Raw genomic sequence first — 15,624 nt, forward strand, 5'->3', positions numbered from 1 at the left:
TGCCATTTGTCTCCTCCTCCCTCCTTATGGTGAAGAGGCCCCTGATGCAGGAGGTGACACCTTCCTGGGGAGTAATCCAGAAGCAAGAGGATGAGAGCTGACAGTGATCTGCTGTGAATTACAGGTTTCTGAAAGAATGGTGACTCCAATTCCTTAAAAAATAAAAGGAAGGAAAAAAAAAAAAGAAAAAAAAAGCCTACATTCTGCTGCCCAGTGAGCATGTGGGTGCTGGTCCTGAACAACGAGGAACCTTCTGCAGAGTCTCTTCTGTGCAGCCTCACTCACATCACTCCTCAACCTCAAATAGGTTCTGCCAAAGGAAAAAGGTGACAATTCTTCAGATTTCAGCCTGCTTTTCCTTAGGAAAGCTGAAAGAAAGGCAACCATACCGCTTATCCTTTATTCTGCAGCAGATGCCATTGGTGTCAGCTGAGATTTGCACTGGAATGCCACACACTTCAATACTGGTTAATAAAGCTGCGACCTCCAGATTCAGTGCTGCACTGGAGACCTACTCAGACTGCTCCATGTTCCCAGTAAGTAGATGGAGGTAGAGAGAAAGGGGAAGATTTTGGTCAGTCTCTATGCAGGGAGATGTCTACTGCCAGCTCAGTCACAGTAAAAGCAAGTTTTGGTTCCTGTGCTCACATCAATACATCAATCCTTTACACAAATCTTGGCTATTTTGTTGATCTTTATATTATTAATAATATACTCCACTGTCTATTTCTCATGCATATTTTTGCAAACACCTAGCCACCAAATGCACACCATTTACTGCATGTGTCTCTTAACTAAAAATCCTTCCCAAGGATTCCCAGGATGCATGGATGCAAGGTAACACCCAGAGGGACATTAAGAACTCACCTTAAAGGAAGTAATCCTATTGAAAATTGGGGCATCTTATAGGCATTGCTCATTTCTAGACAGTCAACTTACAAAGAAACACTCTCCATTGCTAACACTGACCCACACACTTAAAGCTTCCCAGAGCAGTTTGTCAGTGATCTGCCACTGATCCTTAGGCCACATGTCAACAAAACAGAAGCAAGTGCAAAGCTGTCTGCCATACAAATCTTCCGTATCTTATCTGCCAACAGATGTCCACGTATCACATAAAGGTTTACATAAGCTTCATCAGTATTTTAGCAAGCTGTTCATATATAAAACAAAAAACTCAGATAAATCAGACTGTTAAAAGAGTATTAAGACTACGGATCCACCGTCATGGCATTCATGTGTTTACTTACATCTATAGTTACAATTATCATGTTTCAAGTCATTCAAATATTTAGACAACTCTTGGTTTACATAAGACATTTACCCATGATTGGAAGGAATCTGTCAAAATAATTACTTTCCTTGTATGATTCAGTAACAACTCCTTTGATTTTAGTGCCCAGTCAGCTATGTTGAAGTGGAAGAGGAAACAGTTTCCCTTCCCTATAAGGGCTTATATTTTTTCAAGATATACATCCTCAGCACTGGCAAACCATCCAGCTCTCTAGCACCAAAACCACCGGCAATCATAAAAACATCTCAGTGAAAAAAATCAAAAACATAAAGTTATAAAAAAAAATACCTACAAAAGAGAACACCCCCAAAAAGAACATTCTACATTCCTGACCATACTCAGGGCAGCTCCAAGAAGGCAACAATCTTCTGGATGGCCCATACCAAAAAATAAGCAACCCACAAAGCAGATGCACCAAGAACCTACACTCACGTGCACTCATACCTGTTATCTGTGTAAATATGAACTAACATGAAGAACTATTGTCTTGAAAAGCCTAATCAATCAGTAATGGTGCTTACCAAAGGAGGTACCTATGAAATGCATGCACTGATGGGCATTTTAATGCAATTTGTTGACATCTTTTGACACTTACGTACAACAAACAGCACAGCAGGTGTTTACACACGAAGAAGATGGTTTAAAAACTATTTGAATATTGCAAGAATCTAGTGCTTGATATTCCTTACTAGTGAATATATATTTTATCCACTCTAATGCATTTAATATTTACCAATAGAATTTAATTTCAATTGGTACAAAGCCAACATCTCATTTTCTCCCAGAATCTGATTCCAATAAAGTATTTCATACAATATTGGCAAGGCACACGTAGCAAGTAAAGCGAGCTTCATTTTCACGATAAAAATTCTTTTCTCTGGTGTTGCTGTTATGTTTCAGCATCAAGTATTCTGCCTGTCTAAATGCTCAATAGTTTTTTTGGTTGAAAAAGCTATTTACTCTATTTTTAGTATGTTGGAGCACACTCTTATGATAACTCTTATTTCAGTATAGATAGATGCTTTTTAAGGAGAGATTAGAAAAGCCACCAGGCAATCTATACTTGCAAAGTGCTTTGGAAAAGTTTTACTACATTGAATGGATATGCTATGATTTACTCTTTTTACGCATGTTTACACGTAAATTCTATAACACTAGGAACACTGACTTCTGAACAGAATGCATATGGTTTCCACTTACATACATTCATGCATGTCTTTTCAAGCTTACCATTTTCCAGAACACAGTTTACAGATAGCACTGTACAGAGGCCATCAAAAAACACAACTCAAACAGAACCAACATTTTGGACTTAAAATTGACTTCTCTGAATGTTTTTTCCCCTAGTAAATGAATAGACATGCTAACCGTGCATGCGGACAGGCTGTTTGGTGTTCCACACAACACAGTGTGTAGAAACTCGCAGGCCTCAGCTCTCATCTGCAACCACATCTCTGGGTCTCAGACTGCCACACAAAACTGCACATTGGATAAGCAAGAGGAGACAGCTCCGCTAGTATCACCTGCCTCATGGAATGTCCCACTGCACACTACAGGCTGCTCTCTACACGCAGCCCCACACACAGCTGTGCCCAGAGCTGCCTCCAGCTTCAGCCCCTCCTCAACAACCCCATGCACAGATAGTGCTTCCTTACTCTTAGGAAGTCTTTCACTGAGGTGTCTGCTAATGATTTTGATAGGTTCACAAACACCTGTCAAGGGTTCCTTGTGCTTTCCTCACCTGTACCGTCTGAGAAACAACAGATAGGTCTGGAGACTTCAGGTGAGTCAAAAGCTTTGAAAGACCTGAGGACACACAGGTGGTTACGGGACACCTGACACAAGTATGAAAATCCTTCAAGAGAAACTGCTTATCCATTTTACACAATTTAGCATACATTTGTAGGTCTCAGCTTGCGTTTGGGCTAAACGTAGGCATCCACATACCAAAATGGTCCCTTAAGAACAAAACTAGAATGCCAACTATTATCAAAATACAAAAAGAGTGATACCTTGTTCTTAATTTTCCCATGCTACTGGATGGCATTTGTAGTTTCAAGCAAACAGAGAAAGACCCTAACAAAACACAAGCCAAAAAGGAACCGTGCCGCATTGCCCAAATTACCCACCTCGCTGCCAACCAGTATTCCACTGATCGCAACACAAAATGCATCCCTCTAAAACCAGCCCTTGAGTTACAGACATGTGAGTTGCAGTCAGTGGTTCCCCAGAAGAGTCTGAACACGGCTGCTGCTGCTGCATGGCACAGGGCAACACAGCACAGCTCGGCACTAAAATCCCATAATTACATCCCTATACAGGAGACTACTTGGTTATTAATGCTTTTCAGTAAACATGAAAGGAGACAATTTATTACTATTTGGCATTGAATGTCACTCAATTCAACCAAGAGAAACCTGTTTTAAAAGTTAATAATAAAAAATGAATAACATCGAAGCTTAACGTATTTCCTGCTTATCCAAAAAGTCTATTTGATAATATTGAGTTAGTCAGCAAGGTGGATTTAAAACAATGCGCTTGAACTTCAACAGCATTATGAGATCCCAATGCAGACCAATAATTGTGAGACAAAATTCAGCTAACAGGAGATGTCCCAATGCATCTTCTAAATCCATTCGTGGATTAGGCAAGACTATATTGCAGAAAACATTTCACTTCAGAATGCCTCGCTGCAGCTGCTCAGTTAAATGAAAACTGTGACTCTGAATAAGGATCAGCACACGGGGTTCTTTAAGGCTGCAGAGACGGCCAGGACACCAATCTGGTCCGCTCTGTGGCTGGAACATCAGATACAGCCAGAGGCATTTCATACGCTGCCTCCTACATAAGCTAAAAGCACACCGCACATGAACTGTTTTGTGCAGTGAGGAATTAAGAGAAATGAGTCACTGCCAGTTGGTAGGAAGTCTCTGGGATGTGACAGTGCCGGTCACAAAGTACAGACCAGCGCTGCACATGTTTAATAACAGCAAAACTACCTGCTCTACTCAAGCATTACAAGCAAAACATGAAACAGTTCTTCCTGATAGAGATCTTGCAAAATTATAAGTACGACACCATTAAAAAGGAACAACAACAAAAAAATAGGTCTGGAAAAAAAACTGCCCTATTCATCACATACAACCTTCTGGAAAAGCACGCCAGGACTAAAATCTCACTGATCAATCAGTTTAGAAGGATGGATTTAATGTAATTGATATTCTAAGGCTGTATTTACTTCTCTGCACACTGAGGGGAAAAAAAAAAAGCAAAACAACAACAACATAAAAGAGCCACCCCTTTCAGAACTGTTTGTACAATAGGTAAAATTTTATTTAAGGTTCATTCCAATGAATTTTTGGCCTTCTCTTTAAGCATGGACTTCAGCGGCGCTGCTCCTGCTTGTGCCTTCTGCCACAAACAGAAAGGACTGAGGGTTAAACTCGCAGTTAACTACAAACAAACACAGAACAGCTTTTCAAACATTGGCATATTGACTGGAGTGGTCCAGCAGTGGCTTGAGCTTTGTCTCCATTTAATACGACCTTCAATTTAGTTTGACCTCTCAGGAAAGGAAGTCTAGACATTGACCTTGGTTGAACAGAAGGAACATTTTCCTTCTCCTACATTGTTCTAAGGAATTTCAAACCCAAAATCCCTAATCCAGCTCACACCTTTACTTTCTGCAACAACAATGTTTCACACAAGAAATTTTCTTCAGCTGCAGAAACCAAACTGGCAGTATTTGACAGGAACGTGCCAAAGTCACGACCACAATATATCACAAGCTGATACACAGTGCTGTTTTTTCCCAGAAATAAAACCATCTTTTAAAAAGGCAGAGAAACGTGACTGTAAGGTCCCTCAAATCAACGCTCCTATGCCCATTGAGGTCTGTGACCTAACAGGAACCCTCTGCTTTCTCAGGCAGCTCTTTGACTTGCAGTACAAAATAGCAAAAAACGAAAATACTGCTCATTTTAATTAGAGGAAAACATCACTGGTGATGCTCACATGTTAATTTTCTCCAAGCTATATAATCAGTGGTAATCTTAATGACATAGAAATATGATTATTTTATTTTCATTATCCACATCCGAAATAAGCACACAGAGAATTAAAAGATTACAGCTTTCGTATAAGCGCTATTTAGTAAGAAATGTTTAGAAATAAGCAGAATAAAACTCAAACAGATTATCCAGATCAAGACCCTTTTTTTTTAATATGCTGAACATGCACTAACATCTGAAAGAAAACAGTGGTGTGAGTCGTTAGATGTTGCCAGGACACGAAGAAACCACAGCTAAAAAGTTTTTCCCCTTGATGTGATTTAAAGCCCAGACTTCACAGCTGGCTTCTCTCATACAATACAATCTAAATCAGAACAAGATATTAATATTTTTTCATTTATTACTCAGAGGCCAGAAACCTCAGCATATGGGCCAAGCTAGATTAATCTTTAACCTGGTTAGTGATTTGCCAGCATGCGCGGAAATGATGCCCACATGCATTGTCTGTGGACACTTTAAAGCTTGCCCATGCAAGAAATGCCAGCATCACCTTCAGGCTGCCAGCCCCACTGGAAATCCCTTTTGCCCGGCCCTTACACGAGCACCTTTGAAAAATACCCACCATCATCAGATACAGCAGAGACCCAGCAGCCTCTCAAATCTGTAAAATGAATTCTGACACAAACATCCTCAAAAGAGAACCAGTTCTGTGTTCTTCTAAAGTTTGAAGAACCGTCAAATCCCACAGCCAAGGTTAACGGCAGAACTTGCATCGAGCAACCCTACTAACAGGTGCCACTGCTCCTACACCAGCTCTGCACAGGGCACACAAGGACCTAAGGATCTCCTTTTGGAAACAGAGGGTTTCGAGCAGTGTTCCATGAAGCGCTCTGTGAGGACGCTGGGTAACTGTGTGCTGCTCACAGCGCTTCCATCCAGCCCTGCTTTCTGAGATTGCTGTATTACTGCTCTCACAGACCTCACTTCTGTGAAACGCACACGTTTGGAACTGCTTTGATCTGATTTACCGTATTACCTATAATTCCAAGCATGTAGGTGCCGCAAACAGGCACCTTCGATCCCATGCTCCTGCACTTGAACGCTGCTACAACACCTGCTTTCTCCACCTGACGCATGGCTGGTAAATTTGCACAAGTCCAAACCAAACATTTTCTATATGAATATACAAGTAGACACGGACAGAAATACACACACACAGCCAGCGCTCAGCACTGCACCTCGAACCTCTCCACGAGACAAAACATACAAGTATAAAGGGAAAAAAAAATAAACAAGAAATCATAAGCAGAGCAGTAAGACGGCAGCGGCACTAAGCCTGAAACTGTGACAGCTGGGTGTTTACAGCAGCACTCACAAACATCCTACCAAGTGCGCTGCACAGCGCTGCGTTGGGGCCGCCAGCCCGAGGCTGCGAGCCGCCGGACTTTGGATCTCCCCGCGGAGCGCGGTGCCGCCGGGGAACCCACACGGCCCGGGTCGGTTCCGAGAGGTTCCGCGCCGGGCTGACCGCGAGACACCGCGAGCCTCTCGAGCAACGCAACGCAACGGCGCCGTCCGTGCTGCTCCCCGCAAAGCCTGCAGCGGTGCGGCGAAGCAGCGGGCACCGATCGCGATCCCCGCTCGGCACACGATCCGCCCGCCGCCTCCCCTCCTTTCTGCCGCTCCTCAGCCAGGCGCACGGCGCGCAGCACTTTGTGAATCAGCGATACCTTTCCACGCTGCCGGCGGAGGCTGACGCGAAATCGCGCTTCGTCCTCAGACGAATGGGAAAACGTGGGGAAAAACCGAGAGAGGAGCGAAGCAGCCTCACCGACAGCGGCAACACCGGCACGCGGGGACGACGAGCGCAAGAGCGGGGCTGGAGGCGGCGCGGCGCACAGAGCGGGGAGCGCCCCGGGGCCGCCGGCAGCTGCGGAGCGCAGCGCCCAACTGCGGGGACAGCGAGCAAGGAAAAGTGAAGAGCATTTACCGACAGCGGCAGCAGGTCGAGCAGCCCGAGTGCCTCAACGCGTCTCTGGGAGATAACTTCGCACGGCGCGGATTCCTTCGCTGAGAAGGGACACCCCCTTCCTTTCTCACCTTGCCGTCCCGTCCCTCCCCCGAGCAGCGGTGCAGCGGTGTAGCGGCAGCCTCCCGCCGCCCCCGGGCACGCGGCACGACACGCCACGCCACGGGGCTGCGGGCGGAGGAGCGCGGCCCCGCAGCCGTCCGCCCAGCCGCGCTCTGGCTGCAGCCCCGCCGGCCCCTCGGCTGCACGCGCCGCGGCCGGGCCGGCAGCCAATCCCCGCGCTCGGCACCCGGCCGCGCGCGCGCAGCGCCCCCCGCGCGCAGCCGGGTGGGCAGCAGCGCCCCGGCGGAGCGACAGGGGCCCTACGGCTCCGGCCGGCACCGCGCCGCGCACACAGCCCGTCCTCCTGCGGGGATGCCCCGGCGGTGCAGCTGCCGCAGAGGTGCGGCCCCAGCGAGGGAAGGACGGAGGCGCTCCGCGGAGGCCGCTGCCGGCCGTTCCCGCAGAGCCGTGAGGCGGCGGCGCTGTGGCGGAGCGACGGGCCCGGCCACCCCCCCCCCGCAACGCGCCGCTCCGCGCCCCAGCAGCACGGGTCTCCCCGGCCCTCCCGCAACGCTTTCTCTTACTCACTAAGTGCTGGTGCGGCGCCTCCTTTTCACCGTGGAACGAAAATAAATGAAGGAAACCCACCCTCATCCCTGTTAGACCCGTTAAAATAGCGCTTCCCCCCTTTTTTGACAGAAGTTTGGGGCGTTTCAAGAAACAGTTCTGAGCTTCTTCAGGGAGGAAACAGCTCAGCAGCATCCTCCCGTTAAGGAAGCGTCCACCAGAACCAGGCCTTTATCCACACCAGCACCACGTCCCACCTCTGAGCCCCACGCACAGCAGTTCAGCACTCCCGTAGGGTGCAATTAAGCACTGGCTGTTACCCAAATCTCCCCTCTCTTTTCACTCCCAACCACACCAACAGGCAGCACCAATGTGGCAGGAGAATGGCATGGTGCTAGGCACCAGCTGATGGTACTGCACAACTTTTCGCACACTGTTGGCAAAGCTAGGGGAAAGCAGCTACTTAAATTAATTGGGATACCAAAACCCGCAGTAAAGGAGCCTGAGATGGGCAGCACACAGCAGCACAGCCTTATAGCTGCTGGTAAAACAAGATCTTTGTGTCTATATTTCATAGAAAAAAAAAACAACAAACTAAACCTTTGCTGAGAAAGGAGCTGGAGTGTGGTGCATTACCTGTAGCATACTGTAAATGTCTGATTAGAGAGAAACTACAGCAGAGTTAATTTTCCAACTGCAGCTATAGTTTTGTAATTGTCAACAAAGAGCAGGAGTTTGAACGGGCAATCCAGAAATCAGCAGGGAAGTATCTCTCAGCTTTTCAAGGTTAATTGAGAAGAGGGAATAGCTGAGCATAGTAGCAGAGCTTGGCAAATTACATGAGATGCCGTAGCTTGAGGACTGCATTTATTCACAGGGGTGAAGAACATCCATGTAGCCACAACTTCTCCCTGGCCTCATCCTTTTCTACAGCATTTCACAGATTTCAAGATGTGTCCTTGTCTCAAATGCAGCGGACAAAATTTTAGCATCGTGTTCATGGTGATGCATTGACTCTGCAGAGATGTTGGTATGGAAATAACTGCAATGGTCATTTTACTGCAAATAACGTCTGCTTGAAAATGAAGTAGACTACAAAAATGAGTTATAGAGATGTATTAAAAAGATTGTTGCGGTAATGAGTTGTCCCTGTCAAGACAAAAGAACGCGAATTAAACTGAGATGGGAAACAAATCTTGTCACCCTATGATTCAACGCTACACAGGTTCTAGTGAAAAGGTTATGGAATGTCTGTAATAGCAGCCCGTAACACATGCGTCTTGATCCTCATGAGGATTCAAAGAAATTAGCAAAACACAAAGCATGCCCAGACCATACGTGGAAAAGAGCTTTGTAAATCCTCCTCTTGTAGAAGTATTTCTTGTAGTGATACAGACACTGTATCAGAGCTTACTGATGTCTTTATCACTGATTTGAGAGAGAACAAATGGCCAGTTAAATGCCATGCAACAAAGATTTGTTGATGGTCAATTATGATGTATCCATCATAATTCGTTAATGGCCTAGGCCAATCTCGATGCCTTGGTAAGGCAGCCTCAATTATTCGACTCAAGTGCTGAAGTCAAAGTCAGGTGCCTAATAAAAAAGAATGTGGGTTACATTTCAATTTGGGGAACTGTTTTCTGGAAGGTAGTTTACCAAAAGTGGCACTACTGTTGAATGACTGAATACATGAACCCGGTGCTACAGCCTAGAACACAGCACAGCTGCAAGTGGAAGGGCAGCTGATGGGGCATCACAGCAAAATCAAACAATAAAGATGTGTCTAGGCATTAAAAGTAAAACAAAAGCTGGCTTTACGCCCATAGCTAGAATCAGAGGCAACTACATAAAAAAGCTCATGCCTGAGAGACAAGGTAAGAACACCAGAAGGATAACCGTGCCTTCCCACAAAAGTGAAAGTCCCAAATAGAGTGCAGGGAGCCTTGCTCTCTATTCACATTAATTTTGGATTCTTTTAGATGTGATGATACAGCTTCAGTGGAGGGGAAGTTTGTTCCATCCCTTTAATCTAGCAGTAAAGAGGTGCTCTTCTGGGAATGAGAGATGTGAATCTGAATATACATGAGTCTGAGGGGAACAAACCAACCACCTCACTTATAGGGTTACAACTCTTTTACTACTGGGATAGTACATAAATGGTGACCACAGTCTAACCTACCTCAAGCAAGTTTTACATCTTTCGCCTCCGACTAGTTCTTCAAAGGAAAGAATGTAAGTGCTTATCAACAAGAGCAAATTATGAGCAGTGAACCCTAAGAGAACATAAGTGTATTTCTTGAAGCTTTAGTAGACTGCCTGGAGAACAGTAGTGCAGATGTACCACTGCCAAAGATGATTTTGTAGGTCCTTTCCAACCTTGTGATCCTATGATTCTATGACACACTTCCTGCGGGCTGTGCATTTACTGCAACACACATGTCTGTGGTGCACAGCCTAGAATGCCGCACACATAAAGTTCAGCCCTAGCACCTTTGGAGTCTCTCTCAGCACCTTGTCACTTACAGAACCTGCTGACAGGCAAACATCTCCTTCACCTTTGCAAAGGCCGTGCTTCTTTCTCACACTTGGGAAAATTGCCCTTCAGTGTGATTTGAAAAGGAGAAAACAATAAGGATTCACAGATTACCAGAAATAAACCCTGGATCCTTGTCACCTCGCCTTTTAAGTATGTGTTTGAAGTTGCTACCCTGGAACCACAGATTATCCATTGTGTCCTTACACGTCATGATTTCTCTATTAGTATGTAGGTGCTCCACCACACACACTGCTTTAACTTGATCAAAACAGGCATAATTAAAGACAGTTTCTGGAAGCAGACGCTACATACATGTGGTGTACAATGAAGGTGAAATTTTAATACTGCAGCTAATTAATGACTACAACATTTTTACCTATGGAATATGAATTCTGTGCTGCTTGAAACCTTTATATAGGACTGAAATTTCTGAAAGCTGTGCTGAATGTCACACATAAGCTATGGTCCTGATGGAATGGCTGTTTGGGTGAAGTTCAGGTGAAGTTCACTAGCTGGCATTATGCAGGAGCCCATGCCTGAGGAACAGCACGTTTTTCTTCCCCAATCCTATAATCTATGGACTGTGATGCTCAATGATCCACCACAGCAACACAGGAGTCAACTCTTCAGAACAAAGAGAGAGCTTATTGTACTGAATAAATACCTCTCAAATGCTTTACCACAATGGATAGAGGATTATTTTAATTAATCGGTACAATCCCCAACTTTTATTACATATACCAGCATGCCATTGGTTGCACCCAATTTAGATGTCCCACTTTCATTCTTTATCCTATGCCTGTGACTGCACTGTAAGAAACACATCCGGCAAACAGTAGTGTAGTTTAAGTTTAAAAAAAAAAAAAAAAAAAAAAAAAAAAAAAAAAAAAAAAAAGAATAAAAATACACATTTTTTTAAAATTGTATGAGTATTTTCAGGCAGTTTCCAGTCCCTTTAGCCTTCTTTCTTTATTTATTTTTTTTGTTCCTCTTGCACAGCCAACCCATCTTCCTTGAAAGAATTATAGCCTGTCTTTGAAATGGCTCAAACGGAAGTGCTGAGCAGGTAGAGAGCTACTTGCTATATGCCTGAATGGCTCTGAACAATTCAAAGCCATCAACAAGTTTGTAGCTCTGGAAGAAGAGGAGAAAAAAAACAAGATGGAAAGTCTTTGTAGGTTTGGTGGAAAGTAAAGAAAACGTGCAAACTTTACATAGGCACAGAACGCTGCTGTACTGAAGGATGGATCCTTTGGTCTTCTTTTTTGTTGTTTTTCTGAGAAAAGCTGCTGCCTGCAATTGAGCATGTGTACACAGGTTTCCCTAATGTAGTCTCCATGCAAAACCCAGTAAAATACCAGCTGTCTATTTTGGCGTGTGACTAGAGTGTGCTCTATCTACACAAAACTCCTGCCCTCCATGTATAACCCCATTTTCTCCCACAGCAGTTTTGCTGACCAGCAGTATTTCAAAGAAATTTGTAATAATCTGGCTGCCAACTTACTATTGGAGTGGATTATTTCCATCTCTAAGTAAAACATGAACCTTGATCTGGCAGATCAAGAGGAGAGTTCACCAGGCTTGGACATGAATTTTGCATTCAAATTGTCCAGTTCTCAGGAAACATCTGTTGAGTACTGAAATTAGGTATCATCACTGGAGAGAGGATGTGATACACTGATTCCTCTGTAGATACTTCTTTAAGAGCAATTGTCATGAGATGTTAAAAGCTAAGCAAGTCCACCTAAATATGTGAATCTCCAAGCGATCCTAATCAGAACTCAGGTCTCTTATACTCTATTCCAGTCTATTCAGTTACTGGAGTCATTCTGGTTTCTAGTACACATTTTATCACATAGCTAGTAGGCTACTGAGTGTAATTGAAAACCGTTACAATGGTAATTCTTTTAGCCATTTTAATGGCCCTAACACAAAATGATGAACAGTTTCACCTGTCTCCATTAACTATTGAGATGTTGTCACCATACACTGAATTAAATATTTGCAGTAGTGACATATGTAACTGTATTCTGTATATAGAATTTCTGTATATAGAAATGCCTTTATGGCCTTAGAAGAAATACCTTCAAGGTGAAAAACCATGGGACTCAAAGAGCATTCTAGTTAATAACAATGGGCTTTCAAGGTGAACTAAGGATGAAATAAACCTTTCTTTCTGATATTAGAATGTGGAGTTAGAAAAAAATACTTAAGTAATACTGGTGTGGGTGAGATACAGTGCAGACGGATATTCTGTATGAGGGTAAATGAATCTTTAAGTGCATGTATCAGCTAAGGAGAAAGGCAAACCACCGACATTCCTAGCACCCAGCCTAGGTGAAAGCTCAGTTAAATTGTTTTGTCTACAAGAAGTGATTGAATGCATATAGAAAGAGATATATGCAAAATGCAAAGAGAATCATTATTAAGTTAGCAGTTTGCTTTCCCAGTAAGCATGTAAGAGGTGCAGACAAATCATTTACTGGAGAACTTGTTAAAAAAAAAAATGCAAAGAATAATTTGGAAAAAGTGATTGAACATTAAGTATTCAAGATATGAAAAGGGGCATGCAATGCATTTCTATCCCTATGTAAAATGCCAATGCATACTTCACTAGCAGCATTTTATCTTTTAAATAAACACACTCTGAAGATGGGGGGGGACAGATTAAATGCAGGGGAGAAAGCTAAAACTGTTACATAAAAATACCATGATACATTTGAGAACTTCTTGACTTTCATAGGCTTAGTTGGTATTCGAAAATATAATAGAACAATTTTTTTATTTTTTATTTTTTACATTTTCTTACTATGCAAGAATTACCAAGATAATGAGAAAGATTAAATAATAATAAAACCAATATCCAATTCTCAGTATTGGAATAATGTTTTCCACAAGATAACGTAAGTTCTGTGTTATTCCATGGTATTTTTATTAACATAATTAAATAACAGAGACATTGTAGCTGATGTTTATTTTAAATAAGCTCTCAGCTAAGTAATTTTATTTCTGATTATCTTAACCTCAGCCTAATGGGTAATTTTTATCCTCTGTGCTGCTATCTACATTTTTCTCTTATAATGTGAAGTATTTTCCATGGAAAGATGTTCCATAAAAGCACGCTCTCAAGCACTGACTTGCTTCTGATAAAATCCAATGGCTCCAAGCAGGATCAGGGCCCAGTTTTTGCTATTGCAATAAACAAGATGGCATAGCATCTTCTCTGTGAAAGTCATGGTTTAAGTGTCTGATTTTCTGAATACTGTCTTAAAGAAAGATGATGAACTTAGCTGTTATGAGTTACTTGGTGTGACAAAAGGTGCAAGATAAAGAGGAAGTGCCACATCCAATCTCCCTTCATTACCCTGTTGTATTAAATTGAAGAGCAGTCCATGAGAAGCCCAAAGTTCAATCGATTATAAATGCATTGTGCAATAGTTTATAAAGTGATGTGTTATACAGATTATTTTTATAAACATAATAATATATTGCATTTTATATCATGCAAAGTAAGGTGTTCTTTTCTCACTTCTACCAGTGAGTTCATGGTACACAGTTTATCCAAACAACAGAGCGGTCTCTCAGATGGGATGACCCTTTTCCCTTACAGAAGAAATGAAAACTGACTACTGTTCCTTGTAATGTGACTCTATATATAATTAAGAATATGTTCCTCCTATGTAAGAAGTTACTGTTTGTACTAATTTATTAATGCGTTCATATTCAAACTTCAGCGCATTCCTAACAATGGGCCATAAATACATACTCTCTGTCCACGACACCAATTATTACTACTGGCATAATTAAGCTCACCTCTTGCAATTAATCACCTTGAGTGCCAACAAAAGTATATTTATCTTCATTATGTTCCCACATGTATGACTTCCCTTTATGCTATACAGAGGAGGCCATTAACATACTCTGCTAAGGAATAGGGAGAAATTCAGCCCAACAAATGGAGAAGCAAGATGCAATACCACGTCAATTGGAAAGTGAGCTTAAAGAGCAAAGTGTAGTTAGGAAACACTGTTTTGTCAGGTAACGGATCTACAAAACAGGCAGCAAGAACGAGTGAAGAAAATTAGAGCCCACTCATCGCAGCATGGAAATCTGTGTATGAGTACATCACTACACTGCGGCCATATGAAACCTGAGCGCCTTCAGGACTCTGATTTTGTGTTTTCAGATTCTTCCTATTTTAATTAAAGGCAAACAGAATTATGGACACCACACTATTTTTTTTTTTGTTCGCATCTCTTTTTCCATTATGGTTTTAACAAATGAGGAATTTTTGGTGAAATAATAAAACAAATACTGTTAAATATTGTGATTATTCACAGCAGAACCTCTACGTTTATGTTTCCCCAATTGGAAAAGAGGAACGTGCTGTACAACCTATGTACCCATTCAAAAAAGCTCAAATATTCAAAAAGCTCTGCTTGTGAATGAATTACAGACAAAAAATTATGCATAGATATTATTCAGCAAACAGTTTGAACATATACATCAGAAAAACTAGTTTGTTTGGAAAACTTGCAAACACAAAATGGAGCAAAGAAATTATTCATTATGAATTATTTGCACAGCATCTGTCTTACTTTCTCATGTTAATTGCCTCTGCTAAACCACATTTTCTTCCCCTCAGTATGTAAATTAAAATGATTTTGCATATTCTCTGAATATCCAGTAAATACAAGTTTCATTACCTTACCGCTTATATCTTTTTTGTAAACCTAATTATACTACAGTTTATATAATTTTAGAATTCGACCTACCAGCTTCCTGTAGATTGCAACCTCTCCTTCTGGATTTCGAGTTTTGCCTAAAGTAGAAGAAAAAAGCATCTTAAAATCATTTAAATTAACAGCACTCATATAAGATCTCACGTGGTTTGTGTTAAATCTCACAGCATGTATATAAAAAAACATATATACAATGTTTTGATCTTACCTGCAATAATTCTAATGTAATTACTATAAAATTAGGACATGATTCACAATTACTTGACTTAGTACAGATAATTGTTCTGGATTTTGACAGCCTGGATCAGACCTTCCCCACCAGTAACTGGGCAACATACCACTGTATTTTTCCCTGCTTCCCAAGAGGTACCACTCTTGTTGTGTGTGATTATTCTTTCTAT

The 15,624-nt window shown here is 42.3% G+C and overlaps 1 protein-coding gene across 13 annotated transcripts in view; it reads right to left on the reverse strand.

The window, feature by feature from the left end:
• TENM2 (teneurin transmembrane protein 2) overlaps window positions 1-15,624 on the reverse strand; it is a 1,269,291-nt gene that overhangs the window by 550,070 nt on the left and 703,597 nt on the right. For 10 of the 13 annotated variants that reach the window (XM_032447373.1, XM_015875932.2, XM_015875931.2 and 7 more), the window contains exon 8: window positions 15,257-15,303. The gene's annotated coding sequence lies outside the window, so the exon portion shown is untranslated. Of the gene's footprint in view, window positions 1-7,034; window positions 7,122-7,294; window positions 7,490-15,256; window positions 15,304-15,624 lie in introns of those variants that run through there. The other 3 variants (XM_015875928.2, XM_032447371.1, XM_032447370.1) reach the window with 3 other exon arrangements.

This window comes from Coturnix japonica, chromosome 13 (assembly GCF_001577835.2).
Source record: "Coturnix japonica isolate 7356 chromosome 13, Coturnix japonica 2.1, whole genome shotgun sequence".
Classification (NCBI taxonomy): Eukaryota; Metazoa; Chordata; class Aves; order Galliformes; family Phasianidae; genus Coturnix; species Coturnix japonica.